The following is a 16776-nucleotide window of genomic DNA, read 5'->3' on the forward strand; positions in this document are numbered from 1 at the left end:
CCAACAGAACCACATTGTCCGCAAAGAGCAGAGACCCAGTCCTTAGGCCACCAAACCGGATCCCTTCAACACCTATGCTGCACCTAGAAACTCTGTCAATAAAAATTATAAACAGAATCAGTGACAAAGGGCAGTCTTGGCGGAGTCCAACCCTCACTGGAAACTAATCTGATTTACCACCGGCAATGCGGACCAAGCTCTGACACCGGTCGTACAGGGACTGGACAGCTCAAGCAAGAGGGTCCGGCACTCCATACTCCTGGAGCACCACCCACAGGAGCCTCGGGGGACACAGTCGAACACCGTCTCCAAATACACAAAGCACATGCAGACTGGTTGAGCAAACTGCTATGCCCCCTTTAAGACCCTGAAGAGGGTGTTGAGCTGGTCCACTGTTACATGACCGGGATGAAAACCACACTGTTCCTCCTCAATCCAAGATTGGATTATCTGACAGACCCTCCTCTCCAGCACCCCTAAATGGACCTTACCAGGGAGGCTTATGAGTGTGATCCCCATGTGGCTGGATCACACCCTTCGATCCTCCTTTTATAAAGAGGGGGACCACCACCCCATTCTGCCAGTCCAGGAGTACTGTACCCGATGTCCATGCAATGCTGCAGAGGTGTGTCAGCCAAGACAGCCCTACAGCATCCAGAGCCTTAAGGAACTCTGGGTCAACCTCATCCACCCCCTGGGCCCTGAGGAGCTTTTTAACCACCTCAGTGTGCTCAGACCCAGAGATAGGAGAGCCAACGCCAGAGTCCCCAGACTCTGCTTCCTAATTGGAAGACGAGTCAGTGGGATTGAGGAGGTCTACGTAAGTATTCCCTCCACCAACCAACATTGTCCTGAATTGAGGTCAGCAGCCCCCCATCCCCTCTGTACACAGTGTTGATACAACACTGCTTTCCCCTCCTTAGCCGCCGGATGGTGGACCAGAATCTTCTCGAAGCCGCCTGGAAGTCATTCTCCATGGCCTCTCCAAACTGCTCCCATGCCTGAGTTTTTGCCTTAGCAAACGCCAAAGCTGCGCTCCGCTTAGCCTGCCAATACCCTTTACGGCATCCCTCACTGCTGGTGTCCACCAACAAGTTCAGGGATTTCCGCCCAGACAAGTACCGACAACCTTAAGGCCACAGCTCTGGCTGGACGCCTCAACAAAAGAGGCACGGAACACAGCCTACTCGTACTCAATGTCCCCTACCTCACCCGGGACACCGTTGAAGCTCTGCCAGAGATGGGAGGTGAAACTCTTTCTGACAGGGGACACCGCCAGACGTTCCCAGCAGACCCTCACAACATGTTTGGGTTTTCCAGGCCTGACCGGCATCCTCCCTCACTATCTATAAAGAATCTTAACAGGAAACATCCCACAGCCTGTATAAGAAAATGAAGCAGAGAATCATCAGGAGCACCTATAAAAAGACAAACTGAGAAAAACACGAACAACAACCAGAACACCAGAAATAAGTATAAGAAAACACAACTGTAGCTATCGATGATTAAACCTGCAGGACAACACAGTCACTGTATGATCATGTGTGTGTTAATGTAAGTTGGTGTGTGTGTGTTAGAGAGAGAGTATAATATAAGTAATGAGTTGTGTTTCATGATGAGTTCAAATTGAATTTAATTAATGACTGATGATGTTGTTTAACTGGCTTTTGTTGTTGTTTTGGAGGAGATTTGAAATAAATAAAAGAATTAATTGGAATAATAATGGAAATGTAACCTCGCCCCCTTCCAGGGACCAGAAGTCGAGATAGAGGCCCCCAGGGCCTGGGCAGCAGCCCCCATGGAGTACGAAACCCAGCCAGAACAGTGGTCATGCACCCAGAAGACAGCAGAGAAAGATCCCAACCAAAGCCCCCACAGCAATGAAGCACAGGCCTCAGGGGTCCAGGGTTGATGGCCCAGACATGTTGATGAGAGAAGAGGGAAGAAAATATTAGTAATTTGTTGTTTTATTGACAGAAAGTAACCAAGAAACGTTGAATTCATGTCCCATGGTTCACAGCACAAAATAGACCATCCTATCCTGTCAGCACCCCTCCCTCCACCTCTTTCTGCTTCGTTCTCATATGAGCTGTATTTCCTGCCTGTAGGCCAGGGGGGCCCAAGACTCTAGAGCAGGGCTCAGGTGTGTTGGTACAGGAATACATGGAAAACCTGCTGGATTGCGTAGGACCGAATTGAGTAGCCCTGCTCTAGAGCTACTATCCTGCAACTTTTAGATGCATCCCTCCTCCAACACACCTGAATGAAATAAATGGCTCGTTACCAGCCTCTGCAGAGCTGAATGACATGAAGAAATTCAACCATTTGGTTCAGGTGTGTTGATTGCAATCAAAGTTTAATGTAAAAAAAAACAGTGTCCATGAAAAGATGAGTGTTTGAGAACTAGAGAGATGAGCAGAGGACTTCCAGTTTGTTAAGAAATGTGGGAAAAATACATTTTAAATCAGCATTACACTGATTTCCATGTTTCTCCTTCTGTTGTACAGAATTTAATTGTTTTACCTCCAACTCTGCTGGAGCTTCAGCTGATCCCAGAAACATGTTACTGTTCACAAAACAAACAGAAAACAACCACAGTGTTGGTCAAAACTCATTATATTAACTTCATATGGATAAATGATGAGAAACTGCTTCTGATGACTTCTTAATAAAGCAGAGAATCATTGGAACACAGTTTGAAAATTGTTCTCATGTCTTATTAGGTCGGACTTTATAAAAGGTTCGCTGAGTTAAAGGTGCTTCTACAATCTGCTGGATCTACTTTAGCAGCCAAGGGGTGGAGGGTTTTCAGAGTGGGTTGCTTAGAATTGCAGTTTATCTTGCAAAAAGTGAGCAAAAGCTGCAAACCACAACCGAGTAGAGATTTTATCTAAAGAGGCTTTTTGGATGCAAAAACTTAAATAGATGTTATTAAAAATATCTTTGTACTAAAAGTCTTGATGTCTAACGTTAAACAAAATTATTTTTCAGCTGTAAAAGAGAAACTGTGGATGTGAGATGTTCAGGCTTTTTAAAATTTCCATCCGTGTTTAAATCACATCTTTGTTTAGATGCTGCAGTTTTACCCACATCCTCACAGAAACACTTCAGCTTCTTATGAAATTATTTCCGATGTGAATGATAAAACAGCAGGTCTCAGACCACTAAAACATCACGTCTTTATTTCCAGCTGATGAAGTATTCTGTGGTTTCAGCAGCAGGTGGATGGAGACGTGTTTACTGGTGAGACTGGGCTGATACAAGAAAACATCCACTAACAAGCTGCTTATTTCCTCTTATTCACCCTCTTTCATCTGGATTTTTACAAAGAGATCATAAAATACTGAATAGTTTCTTTACATAAAAACAGTGAGAGTGAAGTATATATGAGCTGCCTGCATAAAAACCATCCGAGGTCCCAATGAGGAAGAGACATCAACTACAGGAAGTAAAAACCACATTTTATTATAAGAAGTTCTGCTTCAGACACTTTGAGAGTCGACAGCGTGAGAACAAGTCACAGAAAACAAGAGGGGAGAAAAATGTTTGGATTGAAATCTTTTAAATTATCTCTGCTTCTGACATGGATGCTTCCATTTACAGGTAAGGAAACATGACGTCTATTATAAATATAAAGACAGGTAACATTTATTTAACTGTGTCAGAAGTTTAATGTGGGATTTTAACCATCATCCTCATGACATGCTTCATTATATCTGACACATTTTCTGGGTTTTTATCCAGATTTTAGTTTCCATGTATTATTTTATGTTATTAAATGAAAGTGAATGTTTCTGGTTAGAGGAAGTTTACAGTTCAGGACATGATGTGCACTGACATGTAGAAAATATAAAATGCCTTTTAATGGCAGACGACATGACTTGGTGTGTTATTAATATGTTATTTCATGAGAGCAGCTTGTTTTAACATGATGGGTTTATTCTTCAAACATGGATCTAAAATACCGAATGAAGTCTGAACATAACAGCTGAACTTTGTTTTTCTTTTTCTTTCATTTTCAGATGAAACTCGACAATTTTCTGCCATGACTGCGACGGTTGGAGATGACGTCACTTTGACTTGTTTAATAGAATTTACTGATCAATGTTTACGTACTACATGGATCTACACAGGCTCAGGAAAAATGGTGACACTGTTTGACTGTGGAGAGGTTCACAGAGAAGCTGGATCTAAATCCGACCGACTGATTTTTACAAAATCTAATTTCCTGGTTATAAAGAAGGTCACATTGGAGGATGATGGTCGTTACACCTGCAGACAGTTTGACTCATCAGGACATCTCGTTACAGATTCTACAGTTCAACTTTCTGTTACTAACAGTGAGTATTTACATCTTTAACTCTCTGTCAGTGCAGCTGTTTACTTTCTACACATCATGTGACGACAGAAAGAAAAACATGTTTAATTCATTTTATCATGAAGTTTGTTTCTTGTGTTTCTATGAAAACAAAAACTAGAATTGTTTAATTTCTTCTTTTTAACTTGCGAAATGACATCACTGTGAATTATGACCTGTTACTGTAAATATGTCATGCTGTCCTTCATTTTCAGGAAAAACAACAACAGCTCCAACAACAAAAACAAAAACAACAACGACAACTCCAACAACAACAACAAAAACAACAACAACAAAAACAACAACAACAAAAATTCCAACAACAAAAACAACAACGACAACTCCAACAACAACAACAACAGCAACAACAAAAACACCAACAACTCCAACAACAACAACAAAAACAACAACAACAAAAATTCCAACAACAAAAATTCCAACAACAAAAACAACAACGACAACTCCAACAACAAAAACAACAACAACGACAACAACAACAAAAACAACAACAACAAAAATTCCAACAACAAAAACAACAACGACAACTCCAACAACAACAACAACAACGACAACAACAACGAAAACAACAACAACGACAACAACAACAACAAAAATTCCAACAACAAAAACAACAACGACAACTCCAACAACAACAACAACAACGACAACAACAACAAAAACAACAACAACAAAAACAACAACAACAAAAACAACAACGACAACTCCAACAACAACAACAACAACAACAACAAAAACACCAACAACTCCAACAACAACAACAAAAACAACAACAACAAAAATTCCAACAACAAAAATTCCAACAACAAAAACAACAACGACAACTCCAACAACAAAAACAACAACAACGACAACAACAACAAAAACAACAAAAACAACAACAACAAAAATTCCAACAACAAAAACAACAACGACAACTCCAACAACAACAACAACAACGACAACAACAACGAAAACAACAACAACGACAACTCCAACAACAACAACAAAAACAACAACAACAAAAATTCCAACAACAAAAACAACAACGACAACTCCAACAACAACAACAACAACGACAACAACAACAAAAACAACAACAACAAAAACAACAACAACAAAAACAACAACAACAAAAATTCCAACAACAAAAATTCCAACAACAAAAACAACAACAACTCCAACAACAACAACTCCAACAACGACAACAAAAACAACAACAACAAAAATTCCAACAACAAAAACAACAACAACAACAAAAACAACAACAACAAAAATTCCAACAACAAAAACAACAACAACAACTCCAACAACAACAACAAAAACAACAACAACAAAAATGCCAACAACAAAAACAACAACAACAACAACTCCAACAACGACAACAAAAACAACAACAAAAATTCCAACAACAAAAACAACAACAACAACTCCAACAACAACAACAAAACCAACAACAACAAAAATTCCAACAACAAAAATAACAACAACAACTCCAACAACAACAATGCCAACAACAAAAACAACAACAACTGCAACAACTACAACAACAACAACGACATCAGTCACAGCAACAACTGCAGCAAAAACTGAAACAAATCGAGGTTTGTTGTGTCTAAACAACATTTTCAACAAAGACAAAACTGATCATTTATGACTGTCAATGTTAGACAGAGACTCCAACTAAGCTGACATCTTTACTGTAAATATGACATGTGTTTAATTTTCAGAATCGAAACCAAAACAAGAAGCATCTTCATCACCGACTGAGCCATTATCCACAACAACAACATCAATCACACCAACAGCTGCAGCAAGAACTGAAACAAATCCAGGTTCTCTGTTTTCATGTCAGCGCTGCAGCAGCAGAAGATGTTTTTCATTAGTCAGCAGCTAATAATCAGACTAAGTGATGAGTGACAGGTTCTGTGAAGAAAGCAACCTGTAAAATGTTTGACAAACACTTTAGAGACACAGCTTCACCGCTCTGCCTGAATGAACACCACGTTTCATCTACGTTTCTTATCTGAAGCCACATGAGTGAGAACAGAGCAGACTGAGCTGAAATCTTTGCCTCTCTTAAAGGTTGTTGGTGGAGGATGGTCTATGTTCCTGTGGGTGTAGCAGCGCTCTCCATCATCGTTGTGTCCGTCAGCATGTGGTTGAGATCAAAAGGTAAAAACATTTACACAATAAACTTTGAGAAAACAAGAATTTTCTCCTTTTTGTCTTTTCATGTTATTTTTGTGGCAAAATTGTGAGTTTTAAACCAAATGATTAAATATTTAAACACATTTTTAATTCTTGATCAGATAACATGCAAAATAAAGAGAAGTTGTTTGAATCTACAGTCAGTATAAATGATGCTGTCTTCACCAAAACAACCTCCTGGATCGTCTGTTCATGCAGACAGAAAATATCTAGATTTATGTTAGAAGAATTTGCTCCCTCTGGTGGTGAAGAGAGAAACTGCAGGTGAAGTTTAAAAATGGCGTCTACTGAGGTGATGGTGGCACCAAAACAAACTCATTTAATCTACTAAAATAGAAAATGTTTCATCTGGATAAAACAGTGATAACAGAAACAGAATTCACAGTTCTGATGATCTTTTTTTTTTTTTTTTTTCATGGGTTAGCAGTGATGAGGATGATGATGAAGATGGTGTGGTGAGCTACACAAATGACCTGCAGTCATTTCAAAGTGCAGCAACCGGATCTTAACTTGGCTGAATATTAGATTTTTCTTGTCTTGTTGTGTCTTTTCTCTTCCAGAGAACTCACTGTGTTCACATTGATCAGGTTTTGTTGTTGGTGTGTTTGTCAGCTCTGATTTATAATAACAATTTACCTCTAAATATCTGAATATGTTGTAAATAAGTTTATACTCAAAGTTAAACTTGCTTTTTTTCCCTATATTTCATATACATTGTTACAAACAATTTTTACAAAGGCATTTAAACATCATCGATAGTAACCTGGATATAAACATTCATGTAACTTTATACTGAAACAATCTTTGACATGTTCCCTGTCTGTACTGTAAAGTCAGTAAAAGATCTTATCTTCACTCGACTCTTCTCTGTTTTTCTGTTTCTTTTGTTTTCTCTCTTTCTCCAAACGGTGCATGTTTAAAATGACCAGTGTGTTTAAATCCCTTTGCTAGCGTGTGACGTGGTGCGTAAAACTGGCTGCAATGTCACGCAGCGTCCCAGAAGAAAAACTGGTAGAAAAAGAAAAACTTGCTGTTTCTCAGTCTCGGGACACTGCTTGGTAGGGACGGCTCCAGAAATGCACGTAATACATGTTACTGTGCTGCCAGACAAGTCCAGAACGCAGAGTTTTAAATCAAAAGTTACATAATGCATCCTTAAGGAAAAAAATGTTAACAATGTGTAGCGTCCAATATTGCCCACATGGGTTCACCTTTAGGTGAGCTGTTACATGTGATCTCAGGTGGCACCGACCAGGCTGCACATGTAGAGCTGAGCTGTTCATGATGTTGAACAGAAACCTGTTAACCATGTTAACCTGTTAACCTGTTAATCTGTTAATCTGTTAATCTGTCATGTAATCAATAATGAAAGAAAAGTTTCATCTTTGTTTGATCCAGTTTTTGTTAAGTCCACTGTGGGCTGTTGTAGTAACATCCAAACCAATTTTATTTGTAGAGCACTTTAAAAACAACACTTTCAACCAAAGTGATGTACACAGCAAAGGTAAAACACACGGCTATAACTCGTAATAACTCCATAATAAAAAAAACACTAGGTGGTAACAATGAAAGCAAGCATCTCAGGCCGAGTTAAAAGCCACTGAGAAATAATGTGTTTTAAGATAGATATAAGGTGAATCTGCCTGCCTGCATCGAATGAAAACACAGTTCTCTCTGAGCTTCCTCTTGGTCTTAGAAACAACTAACATTAATTGATCTGCCGACCTGAGTAAACAGATGCTGCATATGGTTGGAGCAGATACTGTGGGGCGCGGCCATGAAGACATTTAAAACCAATTAAAAAGATTTTATAATGAATCCCAAAACTAAGCGAAGCCAGTGAAGTGAAGCCAGAATTGGGGTAATATGCTCCCATTTCTTAGTAGCATGACTGTTTAACATGGCTGACTGTTGAAAAGCAGTCTGCAAGTATTACTGATTTATGAAAAATAAACTATGCTTATTATATTTGCTTATATTATATTTGACTTCTACAGTTTAAACCCATGCCAATGCAACACAATCCACGTTACAAAAACAGTGTGTTAAAGAAAAAACTACTTCATGAACTCCTTCATGCTTTAATGTTAGTTTACATTCTAATTTCCACACATAAAGATGTTTTTATCGGTTACTTTGAGGAGGGATCAGCTGGAAATCTGTAATAAAATATACTGATGTATAAAGTTAAAAATAAGTTGTTGCTGAGAAATATAAAAAAACATGTGCATGTGTCATAATCTAATCATTAAAAACTTCATGCTTATTCCTCCATGTTTAAAACAATTAAATGTCTTCAGCGAGGAAACGGTGAGATAAACTCACCAACCACAACTCAGTGGTGACGTCGAACAAGCCACTTATCTCTCTCAGAGTTTATAGACATTTTTATTTTTGACTACATAAGCTGTTTGAATGCTAAAACATATAGAGATTTTATTAAAGAAAGTTCTTTGTTATTAGAATATTGACGTCAAACATGAGCCAATCTCATATTTCAGTTATGAAAGGTAAGAGTGGGGGTGAGATGATGAAGCAACGGAGGTAAAATTCTCACTAGTGAATTAACCACATATTTTTTTAGATGCTACCCTTCTACCCACAGTCTCACCAACAAAACTTGCCCTTTAGAAAAAAAATGACTTTAGTCGACCACTAAACCATCATATCTGTGTTGTTTCCAGCTGCAGGTGCATGAAAACACAACATCGTTTAGTTGTTGGAGATTATGTCAGTTTGGCCATAAAATACTGAAATATTTCTTTAAAACTGAGAGAGAAAAAAAAACCCTCTGAGGTCACAATGAGGAGGAGACATCAACCACAGGAAGTAGAAACCACATTTTATTATAAGAAGTTCTGGTTCAGACACTTTGAGTCGACAGCGAGAGAACAAGTCACAGAAAACAAGAGGAGAGAAAAATGTTTGGATTTAATTCTTTTAAATTTCCTCTGCTTCTGACATGGATGCTTCCATTTACAGACAAGGAAACAATGATTATTACAATTATAAAGAGAAATGATCTGTATTGATGTTACTACTCAGTTTTTGAGGTGACATTTATTTAACATGACTTGCTGTGTTATTAAAATGTTATATCGTGAGACCAGGTTGTTCTAACATGATGAGTTTATTCTTCAAACTAAAATAAAGAATAAAGTCTGAACATAACAGCTGAACTTTGTTTTTCTTTTTCTCTCATTTTCAGCTGAAACTCAACAGTTTTCGCACAACTGCGACGGTTGGAGATGATGTCACTTTGACCTGTGAAGGTTTCAGAGAATTTAATGATGAATGTAAAAGTACTACATGGCTCTACAGTTTATCAGAAAAATCAGTGCCACTGTATGAAGACACAGAGAAGCTGGATCTAAATCAGATAGATTGAGTGTTACAGAAAAATGTTTCCTGGTTATAAAGAAGGTCACAGTGGAGGATGATGGTCAATACACCTGCAGACAGTTTAAATCATCAGGAAGCCAAGTTACAGACTCTATAGTTCAACTGTCTGTAACTAACAGTGAGTATTTACATCTTTAAAGGGACATTGCGTAGGAATTACTTCCATCTAACACTGGAATCGTGTATCTCATTCTAACATATAGTGCATTCTAGTGTCTCACTTTTTCAAACACGTACTGCAGCATCAATAGCTGCTCTGTCTCAAAAAGCCTCAACACACATCTGATAGTTCATGGAGCATCACTCAGAGGTTCGTGATTTCATACATTCTAAAAAAAAACTAATGAAAATATGTTATCTTTAGGCTCATTTAGACAGCACCGCTGACTTACTTGTCGAAGACAAAGCTGCAACTTGAGTATCCCTTTTAAAATCTTTCTCCTTCTTGAGCTCCTTCCACCTGGGGAAGGCTAGCTGGCGCGATGTTGATCCTTCTTTTTGGTATCATCTGGTCATACTGCCTTTTAAGTCCTCTTTTTTTTGTCCTGCATTTTTGTGAGTAACAATCTAATAGATTTTTCCACTTGCTGGGGCAGTAAGCTGCTCTCGTTTATCTTCTCCTCCTGCATCTCAATCACTGTGTGCTGGCTTGCAGGGAAAATGCGTAGTTGGTGCTATTTGTCCCTTACCGGCAGCTGTAGTTTCAAGATGGCAGCCCGTCATGGCGCTTCCCTACCACCTTACCCATCATATGTATGCCGAAACCTCAAAAACATGCAGTGCAGCTTGTTTAAAGTAAATAAAAGACAAAGTCTGAACCATAGGACACTTTAAATTTAATAATTTCTCCATTTTTTGTCCTGACACACTTTCCTTTTTAGCGTGGCGGTAGAGCAGAAGCTCCCCTCTTCAAATCTGTCACGTCAACTCAGAATCCTGAACTGTACCGAGCTCGACATCCCTTCCCCTGGCACTCTTGAAAGTGAGGCAGGACCAGTGGCTGCAAAAAGCACTGGTCCCTTAGTGAGGTGTGCTGACTGTCCCTCAGGCTCAGGCAGGAAGACACACAGGTACCACGTCTACAGTCGACCAGTGTGTTCACGCCATTACTACCCTGCATACTGACTGCATGTAAGGAATAGGTAAGTAAGAGTGGTCCTGTAATTAGCATGCTATCTTTATTTAGAGCAGTGGTTATGAAAAACTATCAAAAAGTGGTAATTTCCAAAGGAATTCACATAATGATTAAAATATTTTAGTCAGCTGGTCATTTTTATCCATTCAAAATATGACATATTTTGTTCCTTTATCCTGCAGTTGTTTGTGTGCCAAGAACACTGTGCCTTCACCATGAAAGTTTAAATGCCCCAGGAATGGGTGGACCAAAAACAAGTTTCATACTTCATGATTTTTTTTTTTTTTTCATTATTTATTTTTGTTCTCAAATTCCTAATTTTGCATTCATTTTTGAGCATTTTTTGTGGTCCCCTCATTGGACTTTTTTCATTTTGTTAGACATGTAACAGTTTAAAATAAATCATTAATTTGTCATGTATTGTCATATTGTGATATATTTTGATGTTATATTGGGTAAAAATTTCCCGGCATTAGTGATTGTATTATGAATTTGAGCGATAGTGTTCTTGGGTTAAACAGGAAACAGTTCTTCTCATTCCCTACAAAGATCATCTCTTAGAGCCGACTCGTTTATGAACCACACATCAGAGTCCTGAGAGAGCAAAGCAGTGGAAGGAAAAAACTGGGAGCTGACTCTTCTGATTTACTATAAAGCATCGGCTCTCAGAGCAGTATCTTTTGCACATGACAGAAAACTACAGGGCAGTGGTCCCTGAGGACCAGGGTTGAGAAACACTGTTTTATAGTCAGTAAAACTCTTACAGAAATATTCCAGTAATGATGGTGACAGAGAAGATGGTTAATGTAAAGATACTGATATGGTGACACTTTGCTCTGTGACACATGGAAACAGAATAAGATGGGTGAAATATTGCAAATACGTTCTGCATCAATCAGATGAGGACAGAAAGATAAACATGTTTAACTTATTTATTAATAATGGATTTTTTTTAAGACGTTAAAAATAATATCAGTGTTTTTAAATCATAAATTGCTGCAGTAAATATGTCTTTAATTTTTAGAAAAGAATAGTTTATCAAAACCAACCTCACCACTAGTCACTCCATTGCCCACAACCCTGCCGCGAACATCAGGGGCACATCTGGCATCACTGATCAGTGCAGCTGTTGCTTCAGCAGCTCTCTTAATAACTACAGTGATGATCATGAGATGGAAAAAACTAAAGGTGAGAAAATTCCCACATTAAACTTTTATAAACACAAGTTTAGTTAAAGCTGGATTTTCTGAGTTGGATGTAAATTTGATTGCAGTGATAACATTTACAGATATATTTTCTGTGGTGTGGAATGGAGGTGAAAGAAAGTAAGTATATGTTGTTCTGTGTAAATTTCCCTTCATCTGTAGTTATAATACATCAGGAATACATTCTAAAGCTCATTTGTTCTTCAATGAGAAGTACCTTCTGTTGTAGACCCCCCTCTGTGACTAAAAACAGAGAAAGGCGGTGGCCTTGTAAACCAGTGTAATGGTTTGCAGTAAGCCGGCACTTTGGTCATAAAATGCACCCTGCTGGTTTTACCATTTGTCTACAGCAATCAGCAAACTGACCACTATTTACCCATCTCATGCCTTGTTTTGTTTTTGTTTTTAAAAGGGCACATACAACAAAGTTAATTACATTTTATTTACTTCCTTACGTGGAACAGTGCAGTAAACTACACACTGTCCGTAAGTAGCCCAATAAAGATTCTTATACCATAAATTGTACTGGACCAGAACCACAAACTGGTTTGCATAATCTTCATCTGGTCCCAGTGTTAAAAAATTGTGCAGCGCAGATGGTCAGGTTTATCTGTAAGCTGGGACGGAACAATTCTGTCACTACACATCTAGAACCATTTCAAATTAGGTCCAAAGAATAATGTTATTGTGGTTTATCAGTCCCTTTTCAGCACATTTTGGTCTGCACATCTGCATACACCCATTTGAAATGCACATCTCAGATGTCTACCATCAGTAATACCCAATCTTTGCTCATAAGACAACAAGATGGACTAATCCTTCAACAATAACTCTTCACAGTCTTTGATTTTGGGTTTTCTTTTGTTTGTGAGTCCATTTCAGCAGAATGTAGTCACGTTATTGCTTAGTCCAGTCCTTTTCTTAGTCTGCAGTCTCTTGCCCAATGTCCTAGTGTCCCACAGGCATAACACACATCACTGTCTTTACATTTGCCTTTGCTCAGCCCACGTCCTCTACCCCTGTTCTGTTTTGACTTATTTCTCTGCATCACATACAGTTTCTCCTGATGAAGCTTCCAGCTACAAGTCTTCTTGCAGTTTACAGTCCCCCCGGTCTCCTTCATAGTAAGTCCCAGTAGTCTTTTGTCCATTTTTCATTGACTTATAAATATTTTCTGCATGTTTAGCACACTCCATTAAATCATCCAGGCCTCCCGTTTGGAAAGGCACCATGTAGGTATATAGGAGCTGATTTGTGGCAGTGCTCCATTCAAGAATGCATTTTTTTAGCTGCTGCTCAGAAGCACATGAATAAGGAGGATTCGGTCTTATGAATTTAATATTAATGTCAAATAGTCTTCTCAGTCTGTCCATGTAGTCTGTCACTGTTTCATCATCTTTCTGTACGCATTTATTGATATTAGTCGAGTCACTCAGTGTACAATTTCTTGTCGTTCTCATTCTTTCAAGTGAGGCATCTCTTCTCATTTCCTCCAATTCCTTTCTCTCCCTGCCCTCTTCTCTACCTTCAACAACCATCAACCAGTATTCTGCTTCAGTCAAACCACATTTCCTTCCTTTCTTCACATTCTCACCACATTTCTGGCATCCATCCACATTCTGTTTCCCATCAAACTCAACTTTCTCTCACACTTTCTTGCACACCTCACACTTGCAGAATTCCTTCAAACATCTCCAAGAACTACCTTGTCCCATGGTGACAAGGGCCTTATCAAAATAATCTCAGACTATCACTCCTATGCGGATTTAGTTAAGAATTCCTCCGGGAATTCTTTCAAGAGTTCTTTTCCTCTAGAGCAGTGTTTCTCAATCCTGGTCCTCGGGGACCACTGCCATGTTTTAGTTCTGTCCAACTCCAGCACATCTGATTCAAATTAATTGATCTGCTTGTTAAGTTCTTTGCAAGCCTGCTAACGAGCCATTCATTTGAGTCAGGTGTGTTAAAGATGGTTACCCCTAACACATGCAGGGCAGTGGTCCCCGAGGACCAGGATTAAGAAACACTGCTCTAGAGATTAAAATTCAGCTTCTCACTGTATCTGAGGTCATGGTTCCAGCTAGTTGACTCCCGTCACTCTCCAAAGGTCGGTGCGTCCTGGCCCCTTTTAAGCAGCCAATTCAGACCGGGGGTCTTTTCAGTAAAGAGGTTCCTGACCTCCCCCGTGCACGGTGCAGGTGCTTTCCTTCCGTTGGAGGGGTGTTGGGAGATCTGGCTCGAAGGACCAAGTTGTTAGGAAAATTTTCCTCACAACGACAGACAGATTGATGAAAAGACACAGCTGTTTACTGTGGTCACAGGAGTTCAAACACAACCAGAAGACAAGTTAACACAAGCCAGCCGACAATGTTAGAACTCATTTCTCAGCTCGGGACACATCCTCATATAGCCCATCCCCCTGGAAACAATGGTCCCTCTTGGCCTCTGGTGCTGGACCCCTGGAGTGAGTTCCATGTTGACCGACCACAGAAGAGGGCAATAAAGTCCTTTGATGTGTTTTACAACTGTTTTTACTCCCAGGGACACTAAAGATAACAGTCCTGAAAAAAACAGTCCTGATCACAATCTTTAATGACTAGCTGTGTCTCTCACAGATGGTCCCAATATCATCAATAAGATTTTTCCATCAGTTGATCTGCGATAAAAAAAATTAATGCTGTTAATCAATTAATGTGTTAACAACTATAACTTGCCCAGCCCTAGTATATATCTTTATTTGTAACATATAGAAATGTGCCACTCAGAAAAACTCAGGAGGTGTTACATGAAAGTTGCTCAAGAAACAGAATCACCCGAAAAAGTCAGACTAAAACTATAACCGTCTTCTAACTGAGCCTTAAAGGTCCCATATTATGCAAAATTCACTTTTTAATGGTTTTGGAACAGTCATACTGGTCCCCCCGCATGTGTAGGAGACCCGTAAGTGTGAAACTCTTTCAGGCGCTCTCTCTCCCCCCTGCTCCACCTCTAGGGAAGTAAGCGCTGAAATGAGCTTGTTTGAAAGCGTGTACGTTATGACGTCATAAGGGACAATAACCACTCCCCACAGAGCGATGGACCCGTCTACCGGCTCTCAAAGCCCGCCCTCTAAAAATCACCTAGCGCCCAGTGTTTTTCCCTCTTCGGCAACCCTCGTTAGCGGACATGGCTAAGCGACAGAAGCACTGTTCTGTTTGTGGCTGCATAAATGAACACGAAAATGTTTTTTTACTTCCATCCACTGAACCCACGAGGACTGAGTGGATTAATTTTATTTTTGGAGGAAATGTACCCGGAAAACTTCCAAAGGTTTTGCATGTCTGTGGCCAGCATTTCAAAGAGGACTGTTTCCACAACATGGGGGCATGGAAAGCAGGCTTCGCCAACCGTTTGAAGCTGAAGCCAGGTTCAATACCAACTGTCCGTGACACAGCTGGAGAGGTAAGAGCTGGCAGTTATTTTATCGTTTCGGCCTTATTAGTCTGATAGCGATGGGCGGAGCCAACAGCTGAGCTGCTCCACCATGGTTCCGCCCACCATAAACGGCACATTTCTGAAGCTGCTAAAAAGAGGGAGGTGAAGAGAAGCCGCTGCACTCAAACTGAGGGTCGATTTGTCCATACCATGGCGGAAATATTTCATTTAGATATTAATGAATGGTCTCAGATTGGGAATAAAGTGTATAATATGGGACCTTTAAGATGACAAATACAGCTCAGCCTTATTTAACGCTGAGTTCAAGTGATACTTTCTACTCTGAAAGTCATTGTGTTTGCTAGATTCATGTGATACTCACAGAAACATCATGTGGAGGACCAAAACTGCCAAAATAAAAAAATACAGAAATATAAATATAACTCAAACAAATTGATGTACCAATAAATTATACAACAAAATGTAAAAAATTGTTTTTCCATCAAGAGCCTATAAAACATAAATTAATTTCTTTTGTCATTTTTTTAACCGTTTTAAATTAACTTTATGTTAATATTCCTATTTATTTACTTTTCCATGTCATTTTCAGTTCAATTTATTTTTATTTCCTCCTTTTTATGTCTGTATTTATTTCTATTATTTTCCATTTACATTTCTTATCCCCAAAGTTATTTATACCTGTATTTTATTTTCATCAAACATTTTATTTATTTATTTATTTAGACTTTTTTTGTTCAGTCACATTTACGTCCTCATTATTTCCAATCTTGCATTTTCTTCCCCCCTTTTTTTTCCAAGCATATTAATTTCTGTCTCCTTTTTACATTTCTCTGTTTTCTTTTTACATTTCTATTTCTTTTCTTTTTTTTTCTTTTATAATTCCATGTCTCTTTTTTACACTTCTTTATGCATTCCTGCCTGATTATGTAAATGAGGGGACGGCCTTTCAAGGTGTGTTTTGGGGTAGATCCTTACCCATTGGTCAATCAAGACTGATCAGGTTACAGGTTGTTAGTGCAGGGAGAGCTTTCTGCATG

Source organism: Melanotaenia boesemani, chromosome 22, assembly GCF_017639745.1.
Source record: "Melanotaenia boesemani isolate fMelBoe1 chromosome 22, fMelBoe1.pri, whole genome shotgun sequence".
In the NCBI taxonomy this organism is placed as follows: Eukaryota; Metazoa; Chordata; class Actinopteri; order Atheriniformes; family Melanotaeniidae; genus Melanotaenia; species Melanotaenia boesemani.